The sequence below is a fragment of the Odontomachus brunneus genome, unplaced genomic scaffold (assembly GCF_010583005.1).
Source record: "Odontomachus brunneus isolate Ranch 3 - 2012 unplaced genomic scaffold, Obru_v1 Obru_scaffold_081, whole genome shotgun sequence".
NCBI classification, from domain to species: domain Eukaryota; kingdom Metazoa; phylum Arthropoda; class Insecta; order Hymenoptera; family Formicidae; genus Odontomachus; species Odontomachus brunneus.
Window position 1 is genome coordinate 1,304,224 of NW_022639531.1, and position 21,438 is coordinate 1,325,661.

Below are 21,438 nucleotides of genomic sequence, written 5' to 3' on the forward strand. Positions count from 1 at the left end.
GCAGATTGGGTTTAAAAGCGAATGCAAAATCTGCGTTTGATTCGAAAATAAATACGGAAAGGTTAAAATTGTTTTTGCGGAATAGTAAACTCATCGACGAGACAGCACGTGAGAGTGGACTTTTCCCTCCCTATTTCGTGCTCTGGGAGGAAAAGATTCTTATTAACGTTACCACACCGGAAACGTCCCGCTCAATGACTGCGGCGACTCCCCCGACGCGATAATCCACGTGTACGCGCTGCCGATAAATACGATCGTGGTTGAACGTAAGCCAAGCGCCAATCGCGGCGATATTCCCACGGGGACGCTTTCGGCCGGCCCGTTGGCGAAGAAATCCGCGTATTTATAACGTCCCATCCGTAAGCTCGCGTGAGCTCGCAACCGGCGCTGCGGCTTTGCCGTTTGCGAGAAGACCGCGTCATCGTTCCCCCGATCCGTTCACCACCACAGGGAAACCCTCGGGCCGTCTAAACGCGAACAGAACGCGGGGAAGAAACGCGCGGCACTGTCGATTGGGAAAGCGGGGTGATATTCGGGAAGGGTACGAGGGAAAGAAACTCGAAGAGGTGCTCGAGTCACTGTTGGAGTGTCGCTGAGGGAGCGTGCAATAAGAAGAAATCTCTTTCTTCGCCGCTACAATAAGGGGGAAATCTTAATGCCGAATCTCCCGTGATGTACTTCTCCCTTCCTCCCTCCCTTTGTCCCTCTCAAAATTTTGATTTGAATTTCCCGAGGGTCACGTGCGCGAGATGCGCAAAACTCTGTGCAAAATACCATGTAAAACAGCGTGCGATATTGTAATGTTCGAGAGAGTACTTTTCGCGGTATTAAAAATCACATATGAGTCAACGTCTCAAAATTGAGCGACTCTGATACTGACATGAAGTAACTGCTCCATCAAAATAAAAAATGTGTACTGAGAGAAAAAATATTTAAAAAGTGAAATTTATTCACTCTACAAATATGCTATAATATATTTATCTATTCTAATACGCGCATATTTTTACGCTAAGAAAAAATTTGTTTTTAAATAGCAAGATATACATTTCTTTAGTTTTTCAAGAAAGTAATTGTTTTTATTCTGTTTAAATAAGATAATTCAGATTTAAAATAAATATACGATTAAATATACGAATGTATTTCTAGATTTTAAGTAAATATATTATTGAAACCTATCGAATATTTCTTTTATTTTTTAGATATTTTCATCTCTAATGTTCACTTAATTTCAATTAATTTATCAGTGTTTTCAGTGAGCACATCTGTCATAAAATACTTAACAAATGTTTTTATCTGTCCATCTATTTATTTCTCGTAACACGCCGAGGATTTGATTAGCGCGTGTGTCTCCGACCGTTGCCAAAATTAGAGTCACACGTCGTAATGTGTAAAGGGAAGAGGCGAGTCGGCCGAGGCGACTTCGCGTTTTCATATCGGACCTCGCAATCACGGCAGCGTTCGTTTCCGTTTCGCACGAATCGCGAACTTTGTTACGCGGGGCTCAGAGCTTCCTCCTCCCAACATTCATCGCTCTAATCCTTTTTATTCCTGCCTTCGCCTGACGCGCGGATGCGCAGCGCCGCGGACTCGCAGCGTCGTTCCGCTATTTTTGCAAGGTAACTCGACTCGCGACGAGGAGATTAGCCGGCGCCAAGCCGATTTACGCGGTCCCTACAAAATCCCGCGTTTAAATACCGCGCGGATCCGCGGTCGGCTGCGGTCGAAATGTTCGTTAGAAATGCATGGGATGTCCGAAGAAAAATCTCTCGTGACGAATATTCGACGCGTGACGAGGTCGAGGGCTGAAAATTGCACGGCACACTTGGACACGCCTCGAACTCACCATTTTTAGCTCCAAGATCTGTTACTTACTGCTCATTATTTTCATTGTCTCTAGGCACGTATTAATGGCTGTCATCTGAAACTTGTCTTATGTGTGATACTTGAATTTTTATTCAGAGTTAGATCCAAGTTTCTCAGTTAAATTATGGTATATGTAATATATTCATGTCTGTAATAGGAATTCACTAAAATACTGTCATCTAACCTTAAATGCAACTGATTAATTTATCCAATCTTGAATTTAAATCTGAATATTTCATTTGGAACGAGTTTCAAGTGACAACTATTAAGGTCGGGAGCGCACGCAGAAACGTAGGCAGTGAAACTTAAGCAGCAAGCAAATTGACAAACCACGGTAGATGATTCCTCTTACGATTCAAGAATAATCGATTTTGTGATGGATCAATTTTCTCGCTGCTTAAGGCCGGTATTCATAGTCGGGTCTTATATTTAAAACCGTCTTAAGTTCCCTTTCAGATACTTCGTGGTCAATAAAATGATATATGCATCACCTGAGAACGGTGATTTAAGACGATTCAACAGATTTAAGACGATACAACGAAATATAAGATCCGACTATGAATACCGGGCTAAGTTTTACTGCTTAAGTTTTTCTGTGTGCCATCCGCTTAAATATGGGCATTAATTACTCGAAACTCGTACCACATGAGATATTCCGATTGAAGAGTTTGAAGTTAGATATCAGGTTTCCAGATGAATAATCGCTGCTACAGACACATAGCATATGTCATACGATTTATTTAGAAAATTTAGACTTCGTTCTAAATTCAGATCTACGGCAAACTCGCGAAGTTAACGTGCAAATTAACAAAAGAAAGATGTACACATATTATCAGACTGCATCCAGTGACTAAGCTGCAATTACTCTCTTCTCCCTATCCTCTAGATGAAGTTATTTTACTTTACATAGTAGGAGAAATTATAATCAAGGGAAAAATGTTTAATTTCACGAATATTCCGGCATATTTTCCCGGGACACGGGAATAACACAGTCTCTCGCGAATTAGTCGTGAAAATACGAGCGAGATTTCGCATCCGAAATCGCGTTCGTTGATCGCATTATGCGGTCTCGCTTGGTTGCTCACTCACGACAGCGAATTCGACGTCTCATCTCGTTCGAGGGAAAAATTCGCACAACAGCGCGCACTTAACGATTCGCAGCCAGAGCGGCGCGGAAGGATCATTACCTCGTGGCGGGAGTCTCGAGGGAAGAATTACGACGCGACTTTACGAGAGGGATACGACAACGGTTATTCGTCTTATTTACGAGTACCTCTCGATTACGCATCGCATCCCATTCGACGGAGGAGTCACGAACACGCGAAATTGGTATTCACCTAATCTACATATCTCCATTCCCGGGGATACCCGCGGCATGCTGCATGCATTCGGCCGAAGTAAGTCCGAGCACGTCGATACACTAAAGTCGGCCTCGTTGACCCGCATCACGAGCGCATAAGAACGTCATTAGGAAAAGGGGATGACGAAGGTCGACGTTCACCCAAAGCTCTCGAGATTACGGAGCCGGACGGTCTTAAAGTGTCATATTTAGCGTGGCAACCGATCGACGTAATCGTACGCGAGTCGACGCGACTGATATTATGTTTTCTATCATTAAAAATTCGGACGGATAAAAGTATACAAGTAGAATCAAAACGCATCAGAGTAATGCGTATTCTGCAAGAGTTCTTGTTTTGTGGATTCAACAATCGTTACTATCTTGGTAGAAATTTATGCAATTTATACAGACATCTGTCCAGTTTTATTGACTAGTATTAATTAATACATTTTAATCAGTTGTAAAAATACTACGTAGAGACTAGATAAGAACTTGATGGAGTTTTATTAAATGGTTGAGATAATGCGTTGTACAATATATATGTGCATCGAGTTTTTCCAAGACATAGTATCAGATGTACAAGATGTTCCAGGGAGTTCTCAGCAATTTTTGTGGGAACGTATGACAACCAAATGACAAAGTTAGAAATAAAAGTGAGTAAAAAGCAAACGGGTTACATGTCAATAATACTGAATTTAACTGATGAGAACACAAACACACGAACTATGCGGGTAGTAATGATACAAATTATACAAAATCTGTCATAATAAAACAATGTAACTACAAGAAATGGTTAAAATGGTAAAAATAGTAAAACTACAAGAATGAACAAAAAGGCACATATCATTTAAACATTATGAAAGATGTCACGTAAAAGGCGGGAGATATGAAAAGATATATATTACGAAACAAAGATTTTTTGCGCTACGACTCTCATTAGCATTAAAATTTTCAATTAGGAAACGTGCCTATTTATTTATGAGCGCAGCACACTCGATTATTAATCAGTTGAATAGCTTTCGGCCCATTTTCTGTTCTGTTTTCGTTCGGAAAATGGCTCCAGATTTGGGAATCTTTGCGCAGTAACCACAGGAAAAGGATTATATCTTTATTGGAATCCAAAGCAGCTTTATCTTTTAGTTACCAGACAAAAGTTAACACAAGATAACTGTCCAGCGACCGAAAACTGCATTAAATTTCTACCAGGCTATAACCGGAGAATAATTGTTAATCTTATTATGCAAGAACGCTCCGCTCGCGCACGCGGGCGAGGTGCATCACTTCCGGTGATGCACCGCCGCTGGTGACGTAAACAACGTTCACGGAGTCGCGCCCGCAGCGTGAGTAATACGTCGCTCGCCACGGTAGGTGCAGCCGGATTGATGCGGGCTGTCGGAGACCGCCGTCTATACGGTGAGTACAAAGTATCGAGCAGTATACAAACGCTCTACAGGCAAGAGAGGACAACGCCTGCAGTCGCGGAAGAGAGAAAGAGAGAGAGAGAGAGAGCGCGACGGAGACAGAAAAGTGAGAGGGTCAGTTCTCGATCTTCTCGTTGGAAAGAGATCGCGCGTCGAGAGGACGCACAATGGAGTTTACTCCGACGAATTCAATCTCCGTGTAAGAAAAGACGAGATCGTCGGTTCGATCGTCTATGCATGCCCCGCGCGGGAGTATATTCCAGAAAATACGGGGCATCGCTCGTCGCGCGCGCACGTGGGAACTTCTCGTCACTGGCGGAAGGATCGAGCTGCACTTAGGAGCGATATCCTCGCGATTTTAGGGACCGTGAGGACTCCCTCGACTATCCTCACTTCCCTCTTCCTTCTCACTCTGTCTGTTTCTCTCTCTCTCTCTCTCTTTCCCCCTTTTCCTTCTCCCGCTCCCGCTCTCACTATCTACCTCACTCTGAGGCCGTCGGTTGTCCGCGATGCATTTCAAAACGGCCGTAATGCACCCCGAAAGAGAAGAAGGGGAGGGCCGTGAGCCACGAGCAAAACATACAAACAGCCTCGCGCGGTCGACGATTGCATTTTTGACAAATATAGCGACGGTAAGGATTTATTTCCGCGCGTTATCGTCCCCGCCAAAACGTCCAGATCAATTTCCGCCATGTCGAGTGTTTTATCAAAGTCCGGTACGCGTGATTTATTCGAAATGCATTTGCCCTCCTGGTAGGGGGCGCGCCCGGGCGCGCATTGCCAAATGCGCGCGAACACCTTCCAGGAAAAAAATATTTTTCCTCATTTTGTAAGAGAGATACGCTTCGTTTTGCCTGCATAAAAACGCAGACGTGTCTCGTATATTTCATATTATCCGAATATTTTGTAATACATTTCAATCATTGCCGTACCGTATATCGTTTAGTAATACGGTAACGGCGTGCAACCAAGAATATTCTGTTTTATATATTTCGTATTCCTTCTACCGCGTATTTTTCTATTTTATCGTGCCCCGATTTTTGCGCGCTCATATGCGTGTGTGTGTGTGTGTATATACGCATTCATGTATATATATTTATGTACGTGTCGTGCCGATCGTTCCGAGAGTGCGTCTCCGTGATTTATGCGGCCCGTATCGTTGCATAACGCGCGCGGCGTAACTCACACACAGCCGCGGCCGGCCGAATGGTTGGCTGGCAAAGATGACGAGACTCTCTCTCTCGAACGTGCGATATGTTATTTATTAATGAATTTATCCGTGCATAATCTGCGTGCTCGCGTCCGGCTAAGATGATATACAAGCGGCGTGTATAGCTTAAATCGCGTGGGAATAACGAAAGCGTGTTATGCTCGCGCAAGCTGCAGATGCGCCTTGTTTCGTTTGTTTGGAGAAGTTCGAAACACGTCGGAGCCACATTTCCTTTCTCTCTCTCTCTCTCTCATTCCCTCACTCGATCCAGAAAACTTCTCGTTTGTTTCCATTATAATGCATACCGGTATCCGTTCGCCATTTTGTTGTAGCGCGAATTACTTCTATAAGAGAGAATTCATACACAGAAAAGCAGAAGCCAATTAGAACTCACGTTGATAGAAAAGCAACTAGTCGACTACTACTTGAATACCAGCATGAATTTTGATTGACTTTTGCTTTTCTGCTTTTCTGCCAAAATATGAATGCGCTCTAAGAATTCATTATCTGCTGATTATCTGCTGATGATCGCGTCTAATTCGTTCAAAAGCACCGGTTTCATTATTACACTCTGTAAAAAAACTTTTGTACAAATGTTAAAATTTCCTTATTTTGTCAATTTTTCATCATTATTTCAATGTGAAATTAACATATAACATACATATAATTAATATATAGACATATATGTGTGTGTGTGTGTGTGTGTGTGTGTGTGTGTGTATATATATATATATATATATATATATATATATATATATATATTCGGAGGTGAATTGATTTTTCCTTTTATGAAATTATTGCAATCGATCGTGGAAATTCGATAAAAGTTGACGCGATTTGCATGAAATCCCGGCGACCGACGCATAAATCGCTTTTAATTAGTCAATTATTCAACTTGACATTGTCGTCACGAAGTGAAATTTGCAATTAACAACGCTTCGTGTTAATTTTTCACCGCGGCCCCCGAAGCAAAGCGTCCGGCGCCGAACGAACACAATATGTCAATATCATTTATCCTTTGAAAGGGGAGAGAGAGAGAGGAAAAGGGGAGGGGGAATAAAAATATTGCGCATTTCCCCGCGATCCTTTTTATGTACTAAAAAGCTGTGCGATGCGATGTTCAACACACAGATCGATAAAATGCAAACGCAAAATATAGGAAAATAAAGTAACGTCGGGCGCGCGCAAAAATATACTTCGATGTGCGTATCGGCCGTACATGCCGGATGCGTACTTTTTATTTGCGCATGCCGCGCGAGTATTACAACTTTTTATGCGGTTCGTTGTTATTTGCATTATAAGAGGAAAATGTATCATTATTAGGATCATATTGCAGTTGCGAAAAATGCATTACTTCGTCGCGCTTGTTCCTTGTAATTTACAACGCGCGGAGCGTTCAACGGCCGAGTTTTCCCCTGTCGTGCGCTCTTTAGCATGAAAAAAGAAAGAAGAAAAGTGAAAAATTCTAATGGTGTTTCCATCAAAGTATGTGGAAAATATTCATAATCAACCGCGCGTGGACCGACGTCAAGGGCGAGGCGTATGGAGAATAACGCTCCGGGCAAATGACGCGTGTGCCGATAATGCTAACCGTGGTAATGAAATTGCGCAAAATTACGCACGTAAAGGGCCCAGGCAATTACATAATGCAGCGGAAGAAGGTGTGAGCGAGTGAGCGAGCGAACAAGAGTGAACGGACGAACGGAAGGAAAGCCGACGGAGCCGTAGAGAAGCGCACGACGCGCCGCGGAGAACTTTTATCTCCACGAATGTGCGGCACGTTCTTTTCATAATGCGTCGCGAAATCATTTAAAGTTGCTGTCGTTCGTGCAACGCGTGGAAGAATGCGCGGAGATAGAGCGAGAAAGAGGGAGGAAAGGAGGGAGCGAGAGCGGAAAAGGAAAAGAGGGATTGGTGCGGAGGGAGAGGAGAGAAAGAAAGAGAGAAAAAGTAAGAAAGAGAGAATGAGAAGGACAGGGGGAAGGAGAGTGAGGGAGAGAGAAAAAAGGGGAGAGAGAGAAGAGAGTAAGAGAAAGCGCGGAGAGAGGGGAGAGAAACAGAGGGAGAAAGAAAAAGAAGAGGAGAGAAAGGAGATAAAGAAAGAGATAGAGGGAGAGGCACACTCTTCTCGGGGCCGAGAATATCGTAGAAGCTTTGTTCGTCGCGAGATACACTCGACATTTACTTACCGTCGTACGTCGGCTATTGTTAATTCGCTGAACAAACTTTTTCAATTGCACGAACAGCGCCGGCAGCGCTAGAGGGCCACTTGCGAGAGGAGAATTGGAGTCTCTGAAGAATTCTCGATCGTACAGTCGAAAGTGGAAAAGCCGAGGGCGGACTATCGGCGCATTGGGACACGAAGTTGGAACCGTTGCCCCCTTCCTTCCTGCTCCCTCGTCCCTCCCCTCACCACTTACACCCTACCGGCGTCCTCCCGCACCTCCCCCTTTCTTCCTCTTCCCGGTACTCTCTTTTCCGAACAATTGTGCAATTGATATTGATTCCTTTCCGTCCGGAGTAACGTCTGTCATTTGCAAGCGTTTCCCACCCTGGAAAACGTTGGCGATACAGCTTTAATCAGGCGGAAAGTACGAGAGAGAAAGAGAGAGAAAAGGGAGAGAGAGAGGGAGAGAGGTGGAGAAAGAGAGAGCGCTATGTTAATGCCGAGAGCACCTTTTGCAAAGTGGCGCGTAATTTCGAAATATCCAGCACGAGCCGAGCGTATCGCTCAGCTTCTCTCGAACTGGAGGAACGAATAATGAAATAAATACGACGTGGAAACGCGAGGATTGGGATACCACGCGAATTCGAGAAAAAGATACGTATCCAGAGCTGATATTTTTAACGCGCAACTCCGAGTTTATCTTTTTCTTCGTTGATTGACAAGAACAACGCGACGTGAGACATTTTTCTTTTTCACTCGGCTCACACGTGAATTTCGGCTGCGCAAAGTCGCCCGCCTCACGCAACGGTGGCGGGAAAGCGATTTCTGAAGCCATCCGGCCGCGAGCTCCGACTTGGCGAGGCGGAAAAATGCGTTCAACCACCGGGCGGTGGCTGAAAAATGCGAAATGTGTCTGTGACGGGGACCACCTTTGCGCTCGTCAGATTTTCGTCATAATCCCGGAATCTCGTGAAGGAGACGAGACGACCGTGACGACCGGGGTGGCGTCGGGCAGGAGGGCAGGTCGGACGATGAAAGACGAAAAGGAGAAACTGGAGGGAGTCTCGCCGGGGCGAAGGAGCCATTGACATTGACTTTGTCCCGTTGGTTCCGAGTGGAGGAAGAAACCACGGAGGGAGACGACGACGAGGAAAACGAGCAAGGGTCTAGGAATGTGAAACTGTCGTGGGGGAGGAGAGAAACGGAACCAAAGAGAAAAAGAAAGAAAAAGAAAAGAAATAGAAACCGACGTTTGTCGGACAGGGTGGAGAGGGGGTATCCGTTGGATGTGACCAATTGTCAGGTCCACGATACACGAGAGTTAAAAAAAACAAAAGATAAAGTTCGATTTGACGAGCAAGAGACGAGTAGCGAGACTCTCCATGCAATAACGACGTCAGCGCGAATATCCCATTTAATTAATCCGATAGTACGCCGACAAATTTTTCATTTTTTAATTTTTTCTCACGCGCGTGGCGTGCAACGAGGCCTCCGACTCGTGCAAAATATCAATTTTGTGTATGGAAAGCATTTATTTCGCGCTTTTAGGGGAGCGAATTGAGTCTGCGACAGAGCAGGCTATGTGGGGGCGGACGGGGGAGCATTTATACGCGATTACTTGGCGGATGAATAAATAAAATTGCGCGTGAATAAACATATTTAAAAATAAAAATTACCCGGATAAATCAATTTTGAGGTATCGGGTAACATATCGCGTACACGAGAGCGCGCGCCGTCGGGAATGAAGAGTTGCGTTTTGATCGCTTCCTCTGAAGCACGACGAAGTAGCGTATCGCTGCCAAAAGTATCGCGATGATCCTCAGTTACGAGAGGTTTCAGCGTGATATATACGGCCGCGATGAGAGATCAATTACACGAGGGAGCGGATAATTATCACATAAGCATGTTGGTTATTCGCGCATTGAGAGACGCGCAGTCCATCGATGCTCGCACGTGAGCCGATTTCGCAATACACGACGGATATGGCGATTTCAAATGTACTACTTCGAATGACGCCTGTACACAATCGCGGGGAAGATAGCGAAAGTGCTCGCGGAGCCGTTCGCTCCGAGTTTTCTCGCGTGAACCAGTTTCGCCCGGAAGTTCGAGCGCGCACGCACGCATGCACACACACACACGTAACGATATATAAAGTGTAACTCTAGTGAGAAAATATTTAGATGCCGCGACACACACGAAAGCCGATATATCGATCGGAGCGCACGCTCGAGAAGAGCCGTCACCGATGTCGTCAGTCGAGTACGAACGAGCAACGCGAACTGATATTTATAAAAATACTCGATGATCCTCCAAATATCCTATTTGCTCGACACTACATCGGCTCGCTTCGTGTGCGCGACCAGGCGTTCGAGCTTCCTGAAAGCTACCTGTACGCTAGCTACGGAAAATAAAAATGGAAGAGAAAAAGAAAGAGAGAAAGATAGAGAGAATTAGCGTAATTAGGCGCTCTGGGAAGATTCCCCTCAAGCGCAGCAAAAATTGTATACACCGAGAGAATATTATAGCTTTTTCTTTCTCACGTGGATTTTTTCAGCTTCATTGCATGTTTCTATACTGCAAAAAATTTTGTACTAAATTTAACACACTTCACATATCCCAATTCATTCACTCTAATTTCTGTGTTAATAACACGAGGAAAATACGTTAATACGAGATAGCGCGACTTATTTGTCCATCTTTTACATAAAATGTGTCACCAAGAATGTGCACGTTATATATAAGTTGTATTATTTTATAACTCTTAGAGAAGGTAAGAATTCAAGAAAGGAAGAAAGAGAGAGAGAGAGAGAGAGAGAGAGAGAGAGAGAGAGAGAGAGAGTATTACAAGTATAGAAGTATAAGAATAATTAATAGTATAAAAATATTATTTGCACTCATTGAATAAATATTTCTCATTTCTTAGATATATTTTTCAGTGTATTTTTGTTATAAAATTCTCTCATTACGTAACTTTACATAACATACCTTATACATAACATAATTTTGGCTGGAATAGAATTAATTTAACGAAGATAGACCTGATTATAAGAGTAAAAATACAGAAATAACAGTTATAAATTTCCGGGGTCACATTACAGAACCAAAAGCAAGGCAGAGAAGAGGAAGGAGAGAGAGGAAAGAGTCGCGTCGTCTAGCAATCCTACGACGTGTACGTATACATTTAATAAAACGCGCTGCAGTGAAGGTCTCACGGGGAGACATGTTATAAAGAATGACGTAATATCGCGCGCATGAAGGCACAAACATTACATATTATCCTAAGTTATCAACAATGCAATCCGGCGTGTCCACACACGCACATACACACGTGGGCTCATCGATCACACGCGTGTGGACGCGCGTGGCCGAGCTTGCGGCCATTGTATCGAGAACGCGATGCAAAATGCAGCGGAGCGTGTCTCAAAGTGTATCGATAATTCAGCGTGTATCCCGCAATATGCTCGAGATGAATTTGGCGGCGTGACCGATGATCCATCATTCGTCGGGGATTCGATAAAGTGGCGTGTCACTCGGCCCGGCGATAAACTTCACCGGGATTTACCTCGCGCTGTCCCAACGATCGCTGTTCTAGTTCTAATTTCTGCTTTCTCGTGTTACTGCTGCTGTTTTTTCTCCTCTTCCTCCACTTTTTCACGACGGGATTGCGACCGTCGAAAATAAATGAACGAGGACGGATGTAAAACTGGGACGCGACGTGTGGGAACGCGTCCCGTTGACGATCCGCTTTATTATGCGATAAAAGTTCCCGCGGATTTGCCCGTAACGCGCGCGTAATGTGTGTGTAGAACGCGCGCGCGATAACGCCTCTCGAATAATAACTTATTCGCTGTCTTCGAGGGAGAAATTAGTCCGGACTCTTAATGAAACGTCCACCGCGTCCACCGACTGTTCGCGAGCGAGCTGAGGAAAACCCTCTCGTTACTCTTCTTCCGCGTCTCTCTCTTTCTCCCTCGCTCTCACCCGTCGCTGCTTGCGCTATTCTTTATTTTGACGTCTCCGCGGAAAATTCAGATTACGAAGTTAGCTCCGGCCGACGGGGAAGCCGCTCTCAACGCGAAAAGAAAGGAGGACACGGCCGCCTTCGCGAGCAGCGATTCGCGTGACTTCCGACCAGCGGAGACGCACTCGAGCAGCTTGAGGAAAACTTTTGCATCTCCGCGATCCAATTCTCCTCTTCCTCTTTCCCTTCTCTTTTCCCCCTCTTTCTTTCCTCCTTTTCCCTTCTTGCCCTTCCGCCTTCTCTCGTTCTCTGTCTTTCACGCGACGCGGTAGTCAGTCATTCGGTCCCGTCTCATTAATTCTTTCCTGTCTTCCCGGGGAAGTTGTATCTTGGATGTTTCTTACCCCCTCGGTGCCGGCCGAGTCGCCGCCCGTCCCTCCCCCTTCCTCTCGTTCCACCGTCTCACTCTTTCCGTCTCTCTCTCCCTGCTACCCTCCTTGGCGTCTTTCTCCTTTGCCCCCTCATTTTTCATTCGCCGCCGCTCGGAGAAAAGTGCACTTTAGCCGTGTCACCTGTAGACAAAGATACAAAGGAATATGCCGTGCATTTGCGAATATCACGTAGCCGGGCCAGCGGAATATTTCATACGCCGTGAGTGCATGTCGTTGCTCTTAGGTCCGTATTTATAACCGACGGCGCTTAGACCGAAAACACGCGCGCAGCCTCGTTTCATATGCGGACTAAGCTTCGCGCGCGCGTCGAACCGGTGTCACCCGGTGGTCGAACGTCTACTTCCTTCCTCGGCGCGTGTGCGAGCACCACGTGGACGCCGGTACAGAACAATCGCGCTGGAGCGGAATCGGTAAGGTCGATTCGGATGAACTCTTTCGCGGAATTGTGTGTCGTTAGCGCAATCGAATCGCCAGGTTCGTCCTGATCTTTCTCTCTCGTGTGACGATTTATCCCTTGTCTTGCAACCTTGCTTAATCCTTAAGGAGACTGGAGGGTCAGATTGCCTGAAAATCGTGCTTGTTCTTTCACAATTTTTTATGACAAACTGAGTGAATATGCAAAAGTGTTATTTTGACGTGTATTTATACAACGTATAAAGAGAAGAAAAATATAATTTTGATAAACAAATACTCAATACAAATGTATGATACATGCAGTTAAAATATATTTTAATTTTCTTTTCAAGGTCGTCATTTTGCAGTAATATCTTGAGTCTCGGTGGTTCAATTAAAATGAATTTTAGGTAGAAAATTTCCATAAGCTTGTGATTATCGGATGAACCATTGATAAACTCATGAAAATATTTAATTATGAAATACTAATTTTTTTACTATAAAAAACTGAAAATTTAATAATATTCCATTGAGATATTTACAATTTTGTTAACTTTTACTCAATTTCTATTAGTGATTCACCCGATAACAACAAGCTTACGGAAATTTTCTACCTAAAATTCAGCTTAATTGAACCACCAAGAGTGAAGATATTACTGCAAAATGATAACCTTGAAAAGAAAAACGAAATATATACTTAACTGCATGTACCATACACTTATATTGAGTATTTGATCATCAAAATTTTTCTTCTTTTTATATGTTGTACAAATACACGTCAAAATAACACTTTCGCATATTCTTTCAGTTTGTCATAAAAAATTGTGAAAAAACAAACACGATTTTCAGGCAATCTGATCCTCCAGTCCCCTTAAGGGGATGCTGAAGTTAAAAACTTTACCGACAGAACACTGACATTTTTCTACAAAGTTTACGTCGTATTGGTTATATATAATTACAAATGCTTTTATGCAATGAAAGTACGTGCAAAAATAAATAGGAGCATTGCTCGATATGTGACGAAAACGAACAAAAAATTTTTAATGTAAAATCTCAAGCTGTCAGTTAGTGTAATATTTGCCTAATTCAAAAGTTTCGCAGCTTGTACATACTGAAAGTGTGGATGCTCCAAACAAAAAAATGTTGAAGAACATTGCTCTACTTTCGCATCTGCATTTGGAAGCTTAAGAATATCGTAAAAGTTTGCAGAAAGAATTCTACACATATATGGTTAGGTTTTCCGTTGAATATGGCAAAACAAGGCAACACATATTCATATAAGTTTTGTATATACAAGAAATACGAAAAGGATAGCGTGATTATGTTAGTGACGATCGTCTCTGCAATATCGGCATTGTTTGAGTTCGTCATCGACTCCAGCATCCCCTTAAGAGGATGCTGAAGCTAAAAATTCTACCGACAAAACACTAACATTTTTTTGCAAAGTTTATGTCGTATTGATTACACAGAATTACAAATGCTTTTACGTAATGAAAGTACGTGCAAAAATAAATAGGAGCATTGCTCGATATGTGTCGAAAATGAACAAAAAATTTTTAATGTAAAATCTCAAGCTATCAGTTAGGGTAATATTTGCCTAATCTAGAAAGTTCCGCAGCTTGTACATACCGAAATTGTGGATGCTCCAAGCAGAAAAATTTTGAAGAACATTGCTTTACCTCCGCATTTGGAAGCTTAAGAATATCGAAAAGTTTACAGAAAGATTTCTACACATATATAGTTAGGTTTTCCGTTGAGTATGGTAAAACAAAGCAACACACATTCATGTAAGTTCTATATGTACAAGAAATACGAAAAGGATAGCGTGATTATGTCAGTGACGATCGTCTCTGCAATATCGGCATTGTTTGAGTTCGTCATCGACTCCAGCATCCCCTTAAGCCGTAAGAAATTCTTAAAATGATCGACTGTGCTCGGTCAATTTCTTACGGCTTAACCTCTTGAGAACCACTAGGACACATAGATCCCAACCATCATACATAAAGTGGCTCCCAAAGGGTTGAGGATGAAAGCAAGGACAAGACAGGTTACACGTACAATAGTGATACAGAAGCTTGGGCTCGCGTTTTTCGGACAAGACCAGCTGATCAGCACACACGAGTGTGCCTGAACCTTTGAGAGGGACAACGAAATGTCGGAGCAACGAGGAGCAACGAGAGGAAACACAGCGAGGAAGTGTCCGGCGATAAGTTCCCGAGCATTTTTCCGGACGTGTGTGTGTTTGCCGAGACATTTTTCGCGAGAATCGTATTTCCTATTTGCCCTTTCAAGTCGGGTGAGTGATTCCATCTGATCTCGCCACCCTGTGGAAGTATTCTTTTACGCTCCCAGCCGAAAGAAGGAGCTCTCACGATTTGCCCTTCAACATTCTCTCTCTCTCTCTCTCTCTCTCTCTCTCTCTCTCACTTTGCCTCCCTTTCTTACGCTCCCTCCCGCCTTGAGTGCGCGGGTAATTGTTCAGAAAGCTATGCGACTAGATTTTAAGTAAATGGGAGAGGCAAAGCGGCAACCATTCCGTCACGAACTCCGAAAGTAATTTATAGAAAATGGACATCGTCGGGGAGGCGAAAATAAAGCTTCCGTTCGATTAAGGTCTGGAGATGAATGCCGGCGAATGGAACTTACATTTATCCACGGCGGAGTTAGTCTTATATATCTATATATATATTTGCATTAAATGGACGGCGACGAGAGGGAGGAGAAATTCGAAAATTTGCGCGTCAAATAAAATCGCGTCGAGCATAAATCATTCCATTGGAGACTCAATGAAGCTGAACCGTGATATTTGGTTCAATGCTAATGTTAATCTAAAGCTCGTTCAAGCAGCGCGCGTATTGTATTAAAGTGGATCAGCGCTATTATACCTTGGTCGTGTCATCGCTACGATATTGAAAATCGATATTGTCGCTCGCGCAAAGGCAGCGTGTATATTTTTGTAGGCGCGCGCGGAAAAAGTGTTCTAATCTTCGCAGAATAAAAACGGAATTCTCTGTTGACACCAGCGGGTCACGGTGATTATTTAGCGCGGCATTTTTAGGAGAGCGTGGCCTCGTTCCATTAATTTGGCATGCATGAAACGCGCGCCGATGTTGCTTGCGGTCGTCGTTAACCGGCGTAGTGAGGTACCGTCTTTCATTTCGTCGCACACAAGATAGTTTAACGACATCTTTTTCCCGCGAAGTTGAGTAATTCTGGCCCCCCCTCCGCCACCTCTCCCCCGACAAAAACATCGCGACGTAATGTCTTTCCGATAACAGACTTATTAGTTAAACAATGCCGCATATTTATTTAACGATCGTCACGAAATTAAGACGCGATGCTCGTTATAGTTAATTTCGCCGTTCAAACTTTCAACTCGATTCGAGAGAGAGAAATATATATATATATATATATGTACTGAAAAAAAGTACTTGAAAATTTATTTGTAGCATATAAAGTTTATTTCTGTCAACAAGCTTTATATCCCACAAATAAACTTTCAAGTATTTTCTCAATGAGTCTTTACGAAGTCACACAAGTCCTCTCTTCGTGTTTCAATTGAGTTTAATCAGAAATAGACATGGAACAAAAGAGTACGATTTAAGGGAAAGAGAAAAGAGGGAAATATATTGTCTTAATCTGCAATAAATCCTTTAGATGCTATCATAGTTCATCTTTCAAATTATTTTTCAAAGCTCTTAAAAAGAAAGGTTTTTAAGAAAAAGCATTTTTCTGTAAAATAAACTTTGACAAGCTAGTATAGTCGCAATTATTGGAAAAGAGAAAATCGACCACAACATTACGTAATGAATCTTTCTTATTGCAGATTAAGAATATATTTTCCTCCTTGAGAGGAATACGGATATTTTCCGTTGAAAGATTTTTAATAAGAGGTTGCCATTATACCATGAGAAAAACGAAGGTTGCACGGAAACCACTGCTGTTTCGCCCTTATTTTGTGTCTCATTTCCTAACTTACGTAACATTTTAATTAATATGTAACGTAAACTCGTATAAAGTTTCATAATAAAATGTTAAAAAAACAAAAAAGTTACAGGACTTTGAATTTAAGCTTTCCACGCGCGCACTAAAGTTATTTCACTCCCTTAAGTACACTGAAAGAGAAAGATATCTAAAAAAAAAAAAATATTAATTCAATGGCTGCTAATTACATATTTAATATACATATATTTACAATGAGAAAAAATTTTCTTCAAATAAGAAAATTCATATTTTCGTAAACTCCTTATTTTTCCCCATAAAAACAATTATTTATTTTATTTAAAAAGAATTTAGATTGCAGTAAATATATATTATTAAATATATATTAATAACACCGAAATACTTTTTAGATATTTTTTGTTTCAGTTACTCAATAGCTCGATCTACATCGTTTTGCAATTTCACGTTTTATGTAATTCTCATATAAAAATCGATCCAGATTTTAACGTTACGAAGTCAGATCTTAAAATGGGACTACTTGCCCCCGAAATCGAGAAGGGAGGATAATTCTCCGTTTGTCCACGTTCAATTGCCCGAATCACCGCTGGTCCTTCGCGCAGCCCTCGATCGATATTAATTTCACCCCGCTTCCGTCGTATCTTGTTGGGTTACATCCGCGTCAAAACTTCGCGTCCTCGTCATTGGTTCGCAAATACCCGGTCGTGATCATAAAACATCCACGACATCAGTGTTACGTGTTTTACGCCGATCAAACATCGCGCACGGGGATGGCGATTTCTCTCTCATCCCCAGACGGATCGGATAATTTCGGTTAAGTGGCTCTCGGGAAACGATCGCGTCGGAGCAACGACGGCGGCGCGTTCCGTTAAACGACGCTTCCTTCCGTCTTCTCTCTCGCCGACGAACCGCTGCTCGTCCTGTGGCATCGATCCTCATATATCTCTCTCTCTCCTTCTCTCTCTCCTTCTCTCTCTCTCTCTCTCTCTCATCCGCCAAGGAGCAGCAGCAGCGGGGTAAGAACAAACGCGGCGTAATGACGAAGCTTTGTCGAATTAGAGCTTTCCTTCCCAGCCATTTCGCGCTTTTCCCTCGCCTATCTCTCACCACCCTCGTATCCCGCTCGCAGAGCAACGACGACGTGCGCGTCGTACGCGCGCGCACAAATGTGCGTGCGTGGGTGCGTGGGCGGGGATGGAGGTCGTCATGTCGAGGTATTCCCATCCTGCTACTACCGCCGCCGCCAGTCGCGTGTATCTACTGGCAGACATAATTAACAATTAGTTCCCCTCTCATAAGTCGGCCGTTCCCTTGGCTCGACGGCGCATCCCGTCGCATCCCGACGTAAATTGCGACCTCTTCCTGCAGGATCGGAGAGCGCGCGTCTGCACTCGTGAGCGCGTCGCCGCGAGCGCGTTCGCCGTTACTCATTATTGCGTGATGAAGAACGCCGGAGAGTCGTCGCGAAAGTAATTGCACGGAAGATACCGAACACTTCTCATCCGATAAGCGAACGGATACCGCGGTCCCGTGGATGTAGAATAAATCGAGAAGTTCGCCCACACGAGAAAAAGGACCGAAAGGACGCTGGCGCTTCGCGGAAATTCCATTCAAACGTCTCGAGTACAGTCGCGCATGTAACAACGGCTAAATGTGAATAGTTCCCGTGCCTTTCGCTATTAAAGCGCCTGCGAGTGCGCGAATTTTTAACCATGTTTCTTTTATCCACCCATTAGCGGACAATGTCCCATTTATGTTACATGATTAATAGATCGTATTCGATTCGACTAATGACTTTGTTCTCGTATTCTCAGCCACCAATACTTAGTTGTATCTATGCCTTCTATAACAATGACCTTCTTAAAAATAGATAAATAGTCTTTAGGAACCTCAAAGGGGAGAGGGAAGGCAAAAAGTATGAGGTAATTTCAAATCAATATTTCTATATGTCCATAACTCTATTCTGATATTCTAATGATATCAGAAGTCTGATTGATGGAATCAACAATCATACCATTTTATTATTTATCTTTCCCTACAGTGTTATATAATTATATCTACTTAATTTGTTTTTTCTCTTTTCGACTTCTAATATCGTTAGAATATTAAGAACATTGATTCAAAATTATCTCATACTTTTCGGGGCTGTTGAAATTTTTTGTAGGCGGTTTATTTTTTTTTTCAAGTTTTTTATTTCGTATCTTTTAATCATTTATTAAAAGTTGTTTTTGATAGAAGTTTCATCTTGTCCCTTTAGATGTTTTTGGATCTTCAAGAAAGTAATGAAATTACCTAATTTCCAAGTCAGAAACTTGGGTAATGACACTAATTTAAAAATAATGTAGATAACATGCCGAACGAGTTACGAAAAGTTTCTTCTCAATCTCAATCTCCAACAAGTTTTTTCGAATTATGAGGGAGCATACAAACAAACATATACACAAAACAAACCGAAATTCTTCTTTTCATGAAGTCGATTAATAAAAAATAATTTTAATATTTATCTGAAATCTCTAAGAAATATTCAGATTCCTGACTGAAGAGTGATCATTTAATGAAAAATTAATAAAAAACACGTGAAGTAATCGTGAACTTTATTGGATCTCAACAGTACAGGCCATGTTCGATGAAAGCATCCGCCATCTTCGTCCACCACTTCTCGCCATTCTTTTCAGATAATTGTCTGGCGTTTTAAAGTGACTCATCTTCTCGGCCAAATAAATTGTCTACAACGCGACAAACTCTTTCGTAAGCTAATATTTGGGAAATAAAAGAAAATAAGATAAAACGTGTGCCTATTTGCAAGCGTGCACGGATACATTCTTTAATCTACTGTCGCGTTAAAACTAGGGCGAATAAACGCGCGTGGTGTAGGGTGTTTCGGCTGTAAGTGCAAATAGAGACAGCGTATCCGTGTGTGCGTATGTTGATGTGGGTGCTTGCAGCGGAATTCATTTGTTCAGCAATGCCAACCTCAGCGAATCTCGCGCGCGAACGCGGAAAAACGAAATATAAGTCCCCTTCTTCTCTCTCCCTCTCTCTCTCTCTCTCTCTCTCTCTCTCTCTCTCTCTCTGTCTATCTATCTATCTGTCTGTCTTTCCCTCGCTATTCCGCGCGACGGGAGGAATAGTTTTCGACTGAAAATCGGTCGTTTACGGATCGGAAAGTGTATTTCTTCCGATGGACGTGTCGTCGTCGCAGCGACGTCGCGACGTAAACGTCGATACGAATATCTCTCGGTGGCGGCGCGAATTACGCCCGTAATTAAAAGCCGCTCGGCCGAAAGGAACGTAACACGGCATCGACGCGAAACCTCGCCCTTGTATTCTTCATTCCTCGTACTCGAGATCGATTATTGGCCGAGTATTATCGAGAGCTGCTCTCACGTCGCTTCGCGATACACGAGAAGAAGCGGGCGACTTCGATACGGCAAGGAGGTCGAGCGATCCGGGATTTTTCTTTCCCTCCGCAGCGTGTCGGTGGAACAGAAGACTCGCAGCAGCGAGACACTCTCGTCTCCTCTCCGGCGCCGTCCCAATGACCGCGCGTTAACGTGCCGCTAATTGTTCAACGGTAAAAAGTGAAGAAAATTCAGCCGAGCTTTTTGCGGCGCAGATGACATCAGACAAGAACGCTCGATGAGAAGGAAAATTGAGAGTGCCTCGTCACGCAATTGGCGAAATAAAACTCGGTGTAGCGGCCTCTCTCTCTCTCTCTCTCTCTGAGCTCAGCACGAGACGCTCGTATTCGCAAATGCATTTTATTCATTGAAGTTTTAATAATTCATGACTTCAAATCTGGTCGGTAACGAAAAAAGCGGACGGGCGTTTACACTGCAAGTTCGCAAATCAATCGCTTCTTCCGCGCAAACTTTTTTCGCCGCACTCCTCTCTTCGACTAACTTTATTCGCGGATATACGTCCGACAATACGGAGGGTTATTTGTGTATCCAACTTCGTCTGGCGCGCGCGGGATAAGTACGGAAAATAGCGTTGCTTTTCCGAAAAGCATTCTTACTCGCGCCTTCTTACGACTTTTCTCCCGCCTCGTCTTATATACCTAAGCGGGGGGAAAACCGCGGCGGAAGTAAAAATAGACGTTTCACCATGTTTCTCCGGCGGCAGTTTTCCCCTCCCCTGCATCCAGCGCATTGTGACTTACTGTGACTTACTTCGAGCCCTACACACACACACACACACACACTAAGAAGCAAACTCGATGCAAAACGATGCCCAATCGTGTGGAAGTGTTGCTCCGCGCGTTGTTAAACGCTAACACCCCCAACTCACGATCGACCCCCGTCGCATCGAGCGCGATCGATTCGCGCCAACTTCGTCAACAACGTTTAAGTGGCTGGTCGTCGGCATGTCGCGATGCCGGATTCCGCGCGATTTTCGTCCGCTTGCCGACCACTCGACCGCCGGTCGCATTTTCGACGAGCCCGCGCGTCGGATTTGCAAACGCGATTTTTCTTCGAGGGCGCGAAAAAATAATACGCTTCCCGCGGAGAGAGTATCGGCTGTGTGCGCGCGCGCGCGAGAGAGAGAGCGAGTTTGAAATCGACCAACGGGGTGAGTCGGCGCCAGCGTGCGGGTGCCCATAAGGTGCGCGGGCAGCGCGGTAAGCTCTCTCTCTCTCTCTCTCTCTCTCTCTCTCTCTCTCTCTCTCTCT